General features: G+C 37.9%; 1 protein-coding gene across 2 annotated transcripts in view; it reads left to right on the top strand.

Annotated features, from left to right (window-relative positions):
• prkceb (protein kinase C, epsilon b) overlaps positions 1-17,120 on the top strand; it is a 135,123-nt gene that overhangs the window by 31,518 nt on the left and 86,485 nt on the right. The gene's annotated exons all lie outside the window — the stretch shown is intronic.

Raw genomic sequence — 17,120 nt, 5'->3', positions numbered from 1 at the left:
ACAAACAGATATTTAATTGGGCTGCTGAATGCATGTATGTAATATACTGACACATATCTATTATTACCTACCTGTTTACGTCCACTTAAGCCATAACCGACTGTATTCACGCGAGATACTCCACACGATGGACATTTTGACATTTGTGTGTGCGTGTATTTGACTATTCAGGCGCAAGGAGATCTGATCGTGCGTGCGACAGAGAGAGAGTGCTTCTGTTGTCTGTCATTCAGCGTGATTCCGTCTATCCCATCTTCACTAAGTTAATCGATAACGAATTGTGATTGGATTGTAATTTTGTGCTACGACGAGCTTGGCTACCTTTGATTAGGCTGTAGGCTGAAATTATATCCAACCCGCCAAAGTGGCTAGTGAGAGTGACTGTCTTACCCGCCACAGCTGAAATCTACCCGCATTTGGCGGGTTGGCGGGTGTTAATGTCAAGCCCTGGATGTTTGATATAAAATATAATAGCGTTGAGTGATGATACTGAATGTGGCATCAGGCCTTCGAGATGCATTTATTTTAAATAGAATGAACACAATAAACACTCAAAGCTGAAAATCTTTGGAAGCTCTTTCTAGAAGTCATATGAAGAGCTGCAACTTTCTGATCTTGATGTTGCCTCCAGTGTAGCTGTATATAGAAAAAAAAAAAAAAAAAACACTGTGGCGTGCGATCATTGGACCCAAATCCAGTGTGGCCTGATTCCACCCAGATAACCTCCCAGATGTGCCTCTGTCATGAACACTCCCTACGGCCCAACTTCTATCAGACCCCTGCCTTTCCTGGATACACATCAGAGATGGCCCATTTTAAGAGCTCCTTCATCCTCTCAGCTCGACTCCTGCTCCTGCAGGCAGAACATATGACCACTTTCCTCTCACACTGATCTAGATGCTGCATATCAAACATCTCCTTGTGTCTACACAGACCTTGTGTGCACCATCAGTGGTGGAATGGCATAGTTTGCAAAACTGTTAGCTAGGAATTTCTGCAGGAATAGTCCTACGAAAAGAGGCAAGCAATGGTCATGTTTTGAGATGACATATGTTGTGTTTTAGATGGTGATCGCTGAGATAAGATGCCAACAAGCATCTTAGGCCCTCTTTGCACCTGGTATTAAGATGTGTTTTGGTTGATCTGATCAAAATTTTTCTCCATTTTTATCACCTGATGGAGTTCCTTGCTGCTGCCGCCTCTGGCTTGCTTAGTTGGGGACACTTGATGTTCAACAATGTTTTTGATCTGCCTGCATTGACACCATTGTATGCGAATTAAACTGAGCTGGACAATGACATCACTTATTTCTCCAGAGCTGCTGTATAAATAAATGAACTAAATTAATAACTAATGATTTATATAATGGAATGAATCAATTCTGAACTTACTTAAGCTGGACATTGACACTATTTTCTTCTAGAGCTGCTGTGCAGCCAAAATTATTTTCCTGTTATCACTGTAAAGCTGCTTTGACACAATCTGCATTGTAAAAAGCGCTATATAAATAAAGGTGACTTGACTTGACAAGTGGACAACGCTAAATATAGGTGTAAATGCGGTCTAAAACGTTTTGAGCTTGTCCACTTTCGACCACTTCCAGAGGTAGTCGAAAACCCATTTGACTGAATTGCCTTCGCTCATGTGGTCGAATGCATTAGAACAGCCACTAAAGACGGCCTACTCTATGCCTACTGACCTAACGCGTTAACGTTATGGGAAGAGCACTAGCCAGACAGGATTTAAACTTTGTCAGCTGAAGACCCAAGTTTGGTTTGAAGAAAAATGTACCAAGCACAATGTTCTCTCACCATTCCTGATTTCTAACACGCACTCGCAGCGTTCGGCAGCTGACAGAACAGAAACAAAAGCTGCTCCTCTCTATGTGTTTTTCCGTCATCTCTGTGCGCATTCATATGTAAATTGCACAAGCTTAGTTTGTCCATTAGATCGAAAGAAAAAAAAACCCATACATTTTCCCGCCCATAGACCCTCCCTTTGAAGAAATCAGGACAGAAGTGGTTAAAAGTGGACAAAAGAGACGAATTAAAACACCAGGTGTAAATGGGAATGTGTCTGTCTCATCTACTTGTGATTGGATCGACCAAAACAGGGCCTTAGCTAGCTTAACCCGAAGAGGTTTAATAATCTGGAATAAGCTATCCATTAGCATTCCTATTCATGTCAATGGCCCCAGAGTGTTATACGAGTCCCACAATGTATTGCTGAAGCTAAACATTATATTAAATTAAACTTTTCCCTTCCTTCGTTTTTCTTTCTTTCTTTTAAATTAGCCTTTGGTTAGCAAGCTAACTGCTTTAACCCAAAGTAAAGTTTGACTTTTACTTGTACGCTTCAAGTTTTACAATGATAATTTCATTATCAGCTGTACAGTATGTGCATACTGTACATGCACAGATCGATTTTTCTAACTGCGCATACTACACTCGCATATGCACCTTGCATTTGTCCAAAAAGTGGCAACACTGGCCCAACCTGTCGTTTCATAGTCGAAAAAGAAATGGAAAAGACCCCTGCTGAAAAATCCAGCATTTCTGGTCACCACTATAAGGTATGTTTTGTGTGCTGGGTCCAGCATGGGATGCTAGTTGTTGGTTTGCTGGTCCCCAGCATGGGAAGCGAGAGTTCTGGTGGACCAGCTACACCAGCTCGGTTTTGCTCGAGAATAGCATGACTATGTTCTGGTCTACCAGCTAGACCTGCACTATACCTGTACTATTTTTTTGACTATGAAACAATGACCAGGGGGAAAAAACAGTGGCTCAGGCTAGTGTTGCCACCTTGTGGAACAACTAATTGCAAAATATTCAATGCACGTACAGCACACAGTTAAAAGAAATTGGCTGTGCATGTACATTATGTGTATACTATGCAGATGAAGAAATCTACGTCACGCACACTGTACACATAATAAACGAAGTATACTTTGGGTCTTAGCTGCAGCTTTTCAGGAACAGGTTTCTGTGTCACTCTGTTTCTGTTTCAGACTGTTTTAATTGGGCACTTATTCATTTTACTGGGAAACAGTCTATGTGACTCATATTTCATTGCGTTTAATCGCCGTTTGCATCAGGAAGTGAATACTTAACATTTCCTTTGCATGAAAGTTGGATGACTCATCAAAGAGTGGTAGAGAAGATGAGTTTATCAGCAGTTTCAGAACTGTTGTTTATTTTTTCTCAGAGTCTGTTCTGATGTTAAAGATATTGATAATAAAGCACAAAAGATATTTCAGAAGAGACACAAAACATGAATGTCATGGTTAATTGGCCTTTGAAGTGTGTTGTGCAAACTAAGTTTTGCAGATGCCATTCTGTTTTGCAAACTGCCATTCTGCAGTTTGCAAGTGTAAATCTGATCTGTGCATGCGTCAGCTCCATACTGGCATTGGTTCTTCTGATCAGATGGACAGGAGGCTTTGACTGATTTTGGGTTTTGTCCCTGATGGTTTGGGTTGTTGAAAATTGATCTGAAGTCATCCTTCATGCTCAGCACTGTACTGAAGTGAACAAAAGGTCACACAATGGGTCCAGTGCCAGGGTCTTTTTACTGTGCGACAGTAGAGGGACCTGGGAGTCTGGTTCTCACCTCAAAATCCCACATTGCTGTGGGGAGATTTGTCATAATATTGGTGCCCAGGGCTTGACATGAACTTTTTTGCTCACCAACCACCGTGGCTAGTGGTTTTTCAAAGTTACTAGACTCTCAGAATTTTCACTGGCCACAATTTTGACATCGATACCATGGGGAAAAACTGCCATATAGATATTTTTATTATCTCATAATTTGGCAGCAGGTATATAAGGATGCAGAGATGCATTATATACTGTTACACATGCGTTAAATCATAATTGACTGAAAATGTTTATGTGAATACTGGCCAAGACCAGCATTTTGACATTATTTTGTGTGTATTTCACTGTTTAAGCGCAAAAAGCAGCAAAAAACAACTCAATTTAGTACTGAGAGGCGGCTTGATTTTCACGCACTTTGAGTGTGAGCACAAAATCTGTGGAAATGAGTAGAATTATGCCCAATACACGCAATTGCACACCAAATTCAAACCCTAAAACCAACAATATTTATCCGGATCAAATGAAATGAGTGAGTGGGGGAGGTATCATCTCGCTGTTGGAGAGATGAGAGAGAGAGAAAGAGCAGCTGGTATGGTGTATCTATTAATATTGGAAGTTAGTATTGGAAGTGTTTCAGTTATTTCAGTATCGATATTTGACAACATTGCACTTAGTTTATTATTTCAGATGCCTTTTTTTAAAAAAGACTACAATTGAAAAATGTATATTAGGCTATATATAAAATGTAACCCGCCAAAGTGGCTAGTAGGAGTGACTGTGTTATACGCCACTGCTGAAATCCACCCGCATTTGGAGGGTTGGAGGGTGTTAATGTCAAGCCCTGTTGGGGCCTTTAGTCAAACCTGTATGACTTTCTTTCTTCTGTGGAACTTCTACCTTCCTATAGCTCGAACATTAGAGCATGGCACTAGTACTGAACTGAATTGAGCTGGACGATGACATCACTGTTTTCTGCAGAGTTGCTTGTGGGTAAGCAGGGCCGGGGCTGAGAGCTGTGGGAACGGAATGAGGCCGGTGACGCGAGTGCTAATGAGCTGCGTCACCTGCGTGCCAAACTGGTCTCGAGTCTCGTGGAGGAGCTCAGGAAGGATGAAAGGAGGTGGGAACCAGCGAACGTTAAACATAACTTTAGTCATGAAATAAACAACAAAACGAAAATAAAGCAGCAGCCCCTCACAAATGACTGCAGCATATAAACTTAATAAACAGAACATAAATAGTCCAGGCCTGGTCCTCTCATGTCTTGCACTGTCGTCTCTCCTCCGTTTATCCTTCCGGAGCTTCTCTGTGAGACTCAAGACCGGTGTGGCGCTCATTAGCACTCGCGCCATCGGCCTCGCTGCGTTCCTACGGCTCTCGGCCCTGCCCTGCTTGCCAGACTGCTTTATAGATTAAATGAACTAATTTAATAACTGATAATCTTTACAGCAGAACTGAAATAACTTTGAAATGACTTCAGCTGAAAAATGACACTATTTTCTTTTAGAGCTGCTGTAAAGCCGAAATAAACTCTGATTGCATGATTAAATCATTTTCCTGTTATCACTGTATTGTATAAAGTGCAATAAAAATGAAGTTGACTTGACTTGACTAGTAACGCGAAGGTCATGGGTTCGATTCCCAGGGAAAGCAAGAACTTATACAATGTGTACCTTAAATTCAGTGGAAGTCATTGGATAACAGCATCTGCCAAATGCCTAAATGTAAATTTAAGATATTTTGCGAAATGTCTCAACATTCTTTATTGTCATCTAGCTAAAATCCATCTTAGTCATGCACAAGATAAAATAAAACTTTGTAAGATAAAATAAAACTTTAAAAATTTGTTTGACTGACGGGCGGACGTTCCTACTTTCCAGCTAGGAGACTAGCTAATGGTACTTTTTCCAATCGTGGCCTCACCATTTCAGGCTAGGCTTGTGGGTCCATATACTGTCGTTCATCATATCTCTGACTTAAATTATTTTATTGAGACACCAGGTCAGAAAAAGAAAACCAGAGTTTGTCACGTGAATCTGCTGTTAAAACCCTGTTATGTGAAGACTGAAGTTGATCATTGATTTCTATTGAAACCAAACCTTTCAGCAAGTTTAAAGTGTGTAACAAAACATAACTATGAGATTTTTTGATCCCAAATTCAGCATTGCCATCTACTTTAGACATTGCTGTGGAGACTGAATTTGACCCTGATGATTGTGGCCATTTACGAAATGCTTCAACATTCTTTAAAATATCTTTTTTTTGTGTGTTATGTTCTAGTCAGCAAATTTTAAAATGTCTGTTTTGCCATAATGGTTACTTGTTACATGAGGAGCTGATACTTCAATGTAGTCATGTGCGTTAATGTTTGTGCTACAAATGTGATATGGCCATATGCCTCTTTGACCACTGCACAAAACCACTGAAAGTGGTTTGAGTGATTGGAACACAGAACATCGCGCACTCTGTGTTATCTGTGTTTAGTGGCAAGTTTCTTTTAAACCTCAAACACTAAGTTTTAAACTCTGGTACATAAGTTGTCATGCACTGTTTATGCTGCCATATATTATAGTATGCAGCTTGTTGAGAAGCAATCAGACATCTGATTTTGCCCCATAAGGAAGAAACCCTAGCCATATCTGAAGACCTGAATAAAATAGAGACTTTTGAAAACACAAGCAATCTGTGCTTTTTGTTTTCTTCTCCAAAAACACAGGCTGTCTTTTCCTTGGAACTATAATTGGGAGAAATGCCTCTTCAGGTGTGATTGGAGTTTTTGTGTGAGACTCTAAGGGTCTTTATACCTGATAATACATGATTTGATGAAGCCTTTATTAAGCCAGATGCCAGCAGGAGAAGTTACTTTATTACTCTGCGTTTTTAGAAAACTTCAAATGCTTTATGACAAATGGAATGTGTCTTCAACAACTGTGTGGAGTGTTTGTGAGTGTTTTTGTCAAACAAAGCAAGTGTGAACACGTAAAACCCCTCTCTTGGTGCATTTGCTGTTTTGGAAGTGGCTTTTGAGTGTTTAACACAAGTATACATGCGTATTGACATGTTATGTGGTTTTCAGTTTGTGGGTCATTGCCCAAAAATGGGTTACATGTTCATTCTAATAGGGTCACAAAAACAAAGCTAAATGCAAATAATAAAATGCAACTAACCCTATGATCATGCACAGTTAGGATAGCAAGATAAGTAGACATACAAAACTGTTAAAAGGTTAGGAGCCTTTAGTTATTAATTTTGTTTAGCATGAACACATTAAATTGATTAGAAGAGTTGATTGACAATAAATAAATTTATAATGTTACAACATATTTATATTTCAAATAAATCCTGTTATTTTGAACTATTTATTCATCAAAGAATCCTGAACAACAACAAAAAAATTATCTCGGTTTTCACAAAAATATTAAGGAATTAAAAATCATCAACTGTGCCAGTGAAAAAACACAGAAAAAAAAAAAAAGTAAAATTACCACAAATAGATTAGCTGTAGAGCGGTTCCTTGCCGCTGTCGCCTCTGGCTTGCTTAGTTGGGGACACTTGACTTGACATTTTGATATTCAACAGTGCTTTTGATCTGCCTGCATTGACACTATTCTTTAAGAGCTGCTGTGCAGTCAAACAATGTACCAGTTATCAATGTAAAGCTGCTTTGACACAATCTACATTGTAAAAAGCGCTATATAAATAAAGGTGACTTGACTTGACTAGAGAGCATGAAATTCAAGAGATATTTTGAAACCAAAATGTTCAATTCCCATGTAGTCTATGTCATAGTAATATTTTTGTATGTTGATACAGTTAATATATGCAGGTAATATTAGCATTTTTAAGGGCAATTTTGTTTTCTTTTGTATGATAAAATATGTTAGTGCTATATTGCATGGCCACTTGATATATAGCAACACTATTTAGTGTTAGTGCTCAACTAACAGTTGTTCTTTGAGGCCGCTGGCCTGCAGTCACCCGAGCACAACCACGGAGACTCGGCAGCTGATAAATCAATAACGACAGGAGGCAAAACAGTGAACAAAACCTAGTGTTCATGCTAATCCCTAATGTTGTAGAAGCTTTTGAAGATCACAGAGCTCTGGACTAGACACACACACACATGCGGTGTGGTGCTGTTCTGTTTGGCCAAGGGACACAGATGGAATTGGAGTGGGTTTGAAGAGTATCATGGAGGGCGTTCATAGAGAGATCCAGACTGGCTCAAATATTTGCCACGTATGGTGCAAATAGTGACTTTAGCTTTAAGCTTTAGATTTAAAATATTTAGGTCTAAATTTCAAATTTGTGTTTTTGAATTGCATATAAAATTTCCATCCATTTGGATTACACCATTTTAACATAAACAAACCAGTAACCTTAATGTGATGTATATTTGTCAGGCATACAGGTAAGAAACAGGCCATATTTCTGCTCATAAAAAATATGGCATAGTTTATTATTAACTCATTTTATTTATTTCATTTTATTTAAATAATCTAATGTTCAAAGTGCATTTATTTAAATTGATGAGAATCAGAATTATTCTGTTCATTGTGAAAAAAAAAAAAAAAAAATTAAACATAAAATAAAAAATATGAAATATTCAGTACTATTATATAAATCTTACCTGTTGCGTTTACTGTATGTATGACTGACAAAATTGTATCACATTATTTTTTATTTTTTTTAGTTTATTAAAACTGTGTAATCCAAATGAATGGAAATTTTATATACAAATCAAATTCATACATTTTAAAGGGGTCATGAAATGCAGATTCAGATTTTTATATTATGTTTCTCAAGGTTAGTTTATAAAGTTTGCACCAGAAAAGGTCCAATATTTGTAAAAATTATCATTTTCACTCTCTGTGAAAAACACTGAATTTCAATGGACATTACCTCTTGCAGAAACGGAAGTAAATGCCCACTGCTGTGATTGGCTAACTTCATTGCACTGTATTCACACCCTCGTTTATAGCATGTAGTGTGTTTTGATGCTCGAGATGGCAAGCATTGTGAGAGAGCCATATATTTTTAAGCCTGAGTCAAACCACAGAAGAAAGTGAAACAATGCAGTCGCAACAATTGCAACAGTCTGGTTCAGTGTGGTAATTGCTTTTGCTTGCTTAACTGCTTCATTTTCGGTATATACACTACCAGTCAAAAGTTTGGAAACATTACTATTTTTAGTGTTTTTGAACAAAGTCTCTTATGCTCATTAAGGCTGCATTTATTTCATAATAAATACAGAAAAAACAATAATATTGTGAAATATTATTACAATTTAAAATTATGGTTTTCTATTTTGATATACTTTAAAATATAATTTATTTCTGTGATGCAAAGCTGAATTATCAGCATCATTATTCCGGGCTTCAGTCTACAGTGTCCTTCAGAAATCAATGTAATATGCTGATTTATTATCAATGTTGGAAACAGTTGTGCTGCTTAATATTATTTTATAACCTGTGATACTTTTTCAGGATTCTTTGATGAATAAAAAGTTAAAAAATATCAGCATTTATTTAAAATAGAAATCTTTTGTAACAATATACACTACCGTTCAAAAGTTTGGGGTCAGTAATTTTTTTTCTTTCTTTTTTTTTTTTTTGAAAGAAATTAATACTTTTATTCAGCACGAATGTATTAAATTAATAAAAAGTGATAGTAAAGATTTATATTGTTAGAAAAGATTTATATTTTGAATAAATGCTGTTCTTTTTAACCTTTTATTCATCAATGAATCCTGAAAAAAGTATCACAGGTTCCAAAAAAATATTAAGCAACACAACTGTTTTCAACATTGAGAATAACTGAGTATCAAATCAGCATATTAGAATGACTTCTGAAGAATCATGTGACACTGAAGACTGGAGTAATGATGCTGAAAATTCAGCTTTGCATCACAGAAATAAATTATATTTTAAAGTATATTAAAATAGAAAACCATAATTTTAAATTGTAATAATATTTCACAATATTATTGTTTTTTTTCTGTATTTATTATGAAATAAATGCAGCCTTAATGAGCATAAGAGACTTTGTTCAAAAACATTAAAAATAGTAATGTTTCCAAACTTTTGACTGGTAGTGTAGTTTTAAAATTACTATTATTACTTGTCTTATTACAAAAGACTCTAAGTAGGTTTAAGAAATTACATTGTTTCTCATTCATTTGCCAACGATTAAACATTTTTGTTTGCAACTTTAATGCTTAGTGGGGACACTTTGTCATATTCTGTCATATTCATATGACATATTCAGCATAACCAAATATCTATCACGGTTAAGTTCTGTTATGTGGGATTTTATTTTGACATTCTGTTCTGTTTCCTTTAGGGTAAACGTACCTATTAAGCTCAAGTACCCATTAAGGACACTGCCATCTTTGAGCTCCAATTATAAAAAGAAAAAATAATGTATTATCCAACTTGATGTCTTAACCAATTGATGTGTTTGTTACTACATACCTCCTGTAATTTCAAGAAAATCAGACCATTGCACACTGAGATATGAGTATTCATGTGTTCACACTGTCTGGCAGCCATTTTGAAAGCTGTCTGAAAACTTTCACCAGAAGAGTAGCCCCTTAAATGTGCATTTTTAAGGTGGTTAAGCCTTTATTTTGGGTAAGTATAACTACTCACTGCAAAATTAAGAGATCAATGTTTAGACTTTTGCGTATTATAACCTGGAACCTGGATATGGGAAATAATTACAGTTAGATCCAAAAGATAGTTTTAGCAACATAGCGCAGATGCTACAGAACATAGTTAGCCTACTAGCTGTATAAGATTGTTTGCTATACTAATATATTACTTTACAGACATTACTGGCTTATACTGTTAAATCCATAATATTATAAATTTACAGTTTATTGATGGTCTGTGGTTTTAAACTGCTGCAATTTTTAAAGAAATAATATTATTGTAAGGTGAGCTTAAAGATTTTAAATTGATTTTTGAATGTGTTGCTTAGATGAACAAGGACTAGTCTAGATGTTGCAATGTGTTTGAATGACACTTCACTATGAATATATAACTTTCAAATTGAATGCCTTGTTGCTTGATTTTAGTGTTCTTTTTTTTGTGATTGACTCTGTACCTTCAAATAAAACATTTTTCAATGCTTTAAAAAAGCTTAATGGGAACAGGGGTGTGCTTAAAGGGTACAAAAATGTACCCATTAAGCACAGCCAGACTTTTTGCGTTTAATGATGTACATCTTAATTGAAATGCTTTTGTCATTTAAAATAAAATTAAATATTATTGTGTGAGAGATTAATATTTTATTTTAACATAACTTTTTGTACTGAAACCAATATCATGTGCACTAAAAATGTCTCAATGTAGATTTTGGTGAGCTTAATTGGTATGTTTACCCTAGTTCCTGTTTCTCTGCTTTGTTTAGTTTTGGTTTCCTTGCTTACTGATTATGTCCTTGTTTGTTTCTGTGGTTACCAGTGATGCTGATCGCGGTTAAGTTAAAAAGTGTGCATATAAAGCAGCCTCTGAAACAGCTTGCGAGTACCTGATTGAGATCTTTTTCGTGACTTGTTGCGCTTAAACTGTCAAATATACACACAATTATGTACAAATGCCCATCTTGGCTAGTATTTCCATGTAGGTAAACACAGTCAGTTTTGGAATGTAAATAGTTGTGTAACAGTTCACATTACAGTTGTGTAATGGTGTTGTGTAACAGTATTTCGGATCTGTGCATAAGCTCTTAAAGTGACAGCAGCCTAATAAACCTGTGTCCGTCTGTGTGCTCGTGTCAATCAAAGAACAAAAGACAAAGAGAAAATCACTCACTGCTCTTGACTGAATAACTTTTGTATATTTAATTATAAGCATTAATCTGTATTTAATTCTTACAATGAAGAAAATCCAGTGTTATTTTACATATGATTACTAAAATAATAAATTTCTGTAGTATTTCTTACAAGAATACTGCTGTTAGACCCACCTGAAAAACTTAAAGCCATGTTTATTTAATGTCTCTTTATTATATTGTATTTATTTGTGCTATCGCTTGCAATTTATTTATTTGTTCTTATTTTATTACTCACTGTTTTTTTTTTTTGTAAATTCAGTTCAAAGTTTCAAATAAAGCCTCCCTGTGTAAGCTATTGCAACAGAATTACCCAAATTATCAAAAAGATTTATTATTATATGGATTTATTATTATACACTATATATGGAAGTTTCCCCCATGTTATCGAAAATGGTATCGAATATGGTATCGAAGGTATCTTATCGAAGATAGAAATTCCAGTATTGTGACAACACTACCACTGGAAGTTAAATCTAAGTTCTTGGATGTCTGCGTGGACCTGTGCTGCCTAGATATACGCCCCTTCTCTGGCAAAGGAATACTCCATTTGGCCCAAACACTAATAATCATTGGAGCCAAGTATGATGTAGTTGACACTGATGCTATCATACCCCATCGCCAAACTTTTTGTGACAGGACAAAGCAACAGGCTGAAAAACTGTCAGAGGTTATCCAGAAAGAGGGCATATACAGTCCTTACATGTCACTACATCAACGAGAAGTGGCATCTGAAAAGGGGCGCATTCTGGCAACAGTGGAATTTGACAGTCATCTAAAAAAAAAAACAACAACGACAATATCCATGACCAAATAACCAGTGTGTTGATGAGTTATGGAATATCAGCAGACAAATTGTTTTTGTCAGTAACCACGGTCCACACATAAAGGCTGCACTTCGGACCTACCACTGGGTTCTGTGCTCCACACACACACTGAAAACACATTCAGTGAGACGAATGCACCAGAAGGCTTCAAAGAGTTGGTGGAAATGTTAGATAAGTGCAAAATCCTTGTGACATTTCTGAAGAGAACAAGGGCTTTTGCAAGTTTAGCGCAAACTATTATTCAACAATGTGAAATTCGATGAAACAGTAAAGTCGACATGCTGGAATCTATACTAAAACAGTATAGTGACATCAGACAGCTACTGGAAGACAAAGACCATCTGCATTGGATGGAGGGCATCTTTCAAGACCAGCTCATGCACACTGAATTCCTCACTCTCTTCAAATTAGCCATAAACAAGCTGGAAGGAGAAAGATACCCAACAATTCACATGGTGTTGCTCTGGTTTTTCAAACTTAAGAGACACTGTGAGCCCAATTTGGAGATCTACATAGTCCTTCTCCGTGCTCGCACATTCAGCCTGCTTGATGAGAAGATGCTTCTCTCAAGGTCGCCACCTTTCTCTTTCCCAGATTTAAATCACTGAAAATGTTGATTTATCTTGCATTATAGTGTTAACAAGTCTAATATCCCTGTTGTAGCTGATCATGACAGTGGACAAGCGAAAAAGCAGAAGGTGCTTTTTCACAGAATGGGAAGATAAGACATCCAGAATAATGGATTAAGTGGGAAAGTACTGTTCTTCAAACTTTCAGTTCAATGAGTCATCAGAGGAAAATTTTCTTTCTTTATGGGAGAAAAAAGATTGCTTATTCCCACGGCTGCATTCTCCTGAATCCGCTGTTAAAAATAAATCATCCATTTACCATATCATCACGCTTAATACTGAGAATTAGAATAATTGTAATGTGACAATCGGGTGTGGGTCGGGTACAGATATCTAAATCAGAGAAAATCATAGCTTTGGGTGGGTGGCGGGTGGATGATTTATTTTTAACAACGGATTTGGGTGACATTAGAGCCTATCCGCGCATCTCTAATAGTTACGTATTACTGTCACCTATGTCTAGTTTAGTTCTTTTGTTTGCCCTATGTATTTATATTGCCAGTTTAGTTCAGTCCTTTGTCGGTTCTCATTTGCTTTATGTGTGGTTTACAAGTCAAATGTTCCTGTCTCCAGTGATCTCCTGAGTGTTTAGTTTAAGAAAAAAGAAACTTGTTTCTTCTGTTTAGAAACTCATCTCTGTGTGCACTGCACACCACACACTGACAGAAGAATCAACCTTCAAAAAAGAGAAAAAGAAGAAAAAAATAGACTTACCAGCAGTTCACCTCTTCCTTATTGATCAAGAGATCGTTTACTCAAGGACCACTTGAGGGATTTTTTTAGACCTGCCTCACACTCTATCCCGACCACTCCTTCTGTGTGTTCTACCATATCAGCCTTAACAAGCAGTCCAAGGCACACCTGCCAGGAGTAGGTTCTCGAGGGACCTTCCCTGAATATGGGGAGTGGGTACTCCAGTGCTGTGGTTCTCACTTCACAGTCTTTGAGGCCAAGAAGGAAGAGCCTGTCAGCCCCACTTCTGCCACTGAACCAGAGAGTAAGCCCGTGCTCAGCACAGAACCAACTCACCCTGTGGAGCCAGAGCCAGCCACCATGTTCTTCCCAGAGCCAAAACTGACCACCATGTCCATCTCAAGGCCAGAGCCTACTGTCAGTTCCGTCCCAGAATCAGCACCTGCTGCTCAGTCCATTCCCGAGCCCGGATTATTGGCTCGTCAATTGGAGGTCCACGGATCCAGGTTCCACAATTGTCCCTTGGCTCCAATGTTATCCCACCTGCTACCTGGATGACCCAGTTCTGTCCGGAGATCTTCCTCCTCCGTTGGTTCTGTTTTCTCTGCTGGCTCCGTCCAGTCCCCTGGGTCTGCCATCCCCGCTGGTGCCATCCAGCTCCTCAGCTCCGCCCTCTCTGCTGGCTCTGTTCAGCTCCACCTCGGGGATCCCCAGCTTGGCCCTGTGATGTGCAGTTAGGCCTCCGAGCCTGTGACTCCACCTAGGCCTGTCAGCCCGTTGGCTTCGCCTTAGCTTTGCACTCCCTTGGTTTCACCATGGTCTGTCATCACTTGGGCTCCAATGGGCTTCCTTGTTCCTCCGGCTCCGCCTTGGTCCATCTTCACGCTGGTTTTGCCACGGACGTTCCATCAGTCAGTACCCAGGTTCCATCCAGACCGTGCGCCAAGGTTCCACTCTGGCTCTGAAGTTGGGCTCATCCTCCGCCAGCTTCCCGTCCACCGCCATCTCAACCACGTCTACCACCAAGACCCCCACCCTTCCTCCATTGTTAGGCTGTTTATGGCACGAGGACATACCTTCCCGGAGGGGAATGTAATGTCACCGTTATGTTCTGTTATCTTTAGATCAATTCTCTTGACATGCCTCTCTCTTTCTCTCATGTTGAGGGCATGTGAGAGAGAGAAAGTGACAGAGGGAGCTCTCAAGCCAAATAATGGTGCATAAAGGTATAATTTCAGCAGGCAATTAAATTATATCTACGCTGAACTTATTTGCCTCTAACTCAATCACAGGCGAGTGAAATCGTACAATTTACTAGTCATTGGCTAATTAAAGACATTTTTTAGTCGCCTAGCGTGAAATTTGGTTGCATATGCGAGTGATTTACTCACATTGTAGAGGGTTGAGTGTAGTTGCTTTCTTTTGTTAGTTCCTTTGTTGGTTCTCGTTTGCTTTATATATGGTTTCTGTTACTTATTCCTGTCTGCAGTAATCTCCTGAGTGTTTGTTTTTAGAATAAAGACTGTTTGTGTTTAGAAAGTCCTTTGTGCGTGCTGCAAACCAGATGTTGACATTATTTTTATATGGATTACTGTTAATAAATTTCTTAAAAGACAACAACAGTAAAACACTAGCTACACATTGTTTGAAGAGTTAAAATAGCAATGGTAACAAACTATAATAAAATATATTCAACTCACATAATAAACAAATTAAAACAAATTAAAGCAAATTTTTCTGATCTGGGTATGTAATTTTATTAGCCACACTCAAACAATGATACACTTGGTGTCTTAATAGAGTTGGTGTAATGTTTATTAAAAACACACTGTAAGATATATATACAGGTGCATCTCAATAAATTAGAATGCCGTGGATAAGTTCATTTATTTCAGTAATTCAACTCAAATTGTGGAACTCGTGTATTAAATAAATTCAGTGCACACAGACTGAAGTACTTTAAAGTACTTTAAGTCTTTGGTTCTTTTAATTGTGATGATTTTGGCTCACATTTAACAAAAACCCACCAATTCACTATCTCAATAAATTAGAATACTTCATAAGATCAATAAAAAAAAAAGGATATTTTAAACAGAAATGTCAGGCTTCTGAAAAGTATGTTCATTTCTATGCACTCAATACTTGGTTGGGCCTTCTTTTGCATGAATTACTGCATCAATGCGGCGTGGCATGGAGGCAATCAGCCTGTGGCACTGCTCAGGTTTAATGGAAGCCCAGGATGCTTTGATAGCGGCCTTCAGGTCATCTGCATTGTTGGGTCTGGTGTCTCTCATCTTCCTCTTGGCAATACCCCATAGATCTCTATGGGGTTCAGGTCAGGCGAGTTTGCTGGCCAATCAAGCACAGTAACACCATGGTCATTGAACCAGCTTTTGGTACCTTTGGCAGTGTGGGCATGTGCCAAATCCTGCTGGAAAATCAGCATCTCTATAAAGCTTGTCAGCAGAAGGAAGCATGAAGTGCTCTAAAATTTCCTGGTAGATGGCTACGTTGACTGTGGACTTCAGAAAACACAGTGGACCAACACCAGCAGATGACGTGGCAGCCCAAATCATCACTGACTGTGGAAACTTCACACTGGACTTCAAGCAACATGGTTTTTGTGCCTCCACTCTTCCTTCAGACTCTGGGACCTTGATTTCCAAATGAAATGCAAAATTTACTTTCATCTGAAAAGAGGACTTGGACCACTGAGCAACAGTCCAGTTCTTTTTCTTCTTAGCCCAGGTAAGACGCTTCTGATGTTGTCTTTGGTTCAGAAGTGGCTTGGTACGTGGAATGTGACAGTTGTAGCCCATTTCCTGAAGACGTCTGTGTGCGGTGGCTCTTGATGCACTGACTCCAGCTTCAGTCCACTCCTTTTGAAGATCTCCTAAGTTCTTAAATCGGCTTTGCCTGACAATCTTCTCAAGCCTGCGGTCATTCCTTTCACTTGTACACCTTTTCCTACCACACTTTTTCCTTCCAGTCAACTTTCCATGAATATGCTTTGGCACAGCACTCTGCGAACAGCCAGCTCTTTCAGCAATGACCCTCTGTGGCTTACCCTCAATGTCTTGATGATCGTCTTCTGCACAACTGTCAAGTCAGCAGACTTCCCCATGACTGCTGTTGGGATTATTGACCTAAACCCAGTATTTATACCCTGAGAAAGGTAATTTAATAGAACTTGAAATTAAATATTCTAATAATTTGAGATACTGAATTTTTTTGATTTTGATGAGCAGCAAGCTGTAATCATCAAAATGAAAACAAAAAAGTCTGGAAATATTTTACTTAATGTCTAATAAATCTAGAATATATTTAAGTTTTAATTTTTGAATTAAATTACAGAAAACAAAAAATAACTTTCTCATGATATTCTAATTTATTGAGATGCACCTGTAAAATAAATGTACTTACCTGTAATGCCTCCGAGGACAAAATGCTTGGCATTAACCATATTTTTCAATAATAAAAATGAAAACCTGCAGCAGGTTGAGAATATTTCAAACAGTCTGTTGTGAAATGTGCAGAAC

The sequence above is a fragment of the Ctenopharyngodon idella genome, chromosome 13 (assembly GCF_019924925.1).
Source record: "Ctenopharyngodon idella isolate HZGC_01 chromosome 13, HZGC01, whole genome shotgun sequence".
NCBI lineage: Eukaryota > Metazoa > Chordata > Actinopteri > Cypriniformes > Xenocyprididae > Ctenopharyngodon > Ctenopharyngodon idella.
Note: the sequence above shows the minus strand (reverse complement) of the source record. Positions and strands in the feature narration are given on the sequence as shown.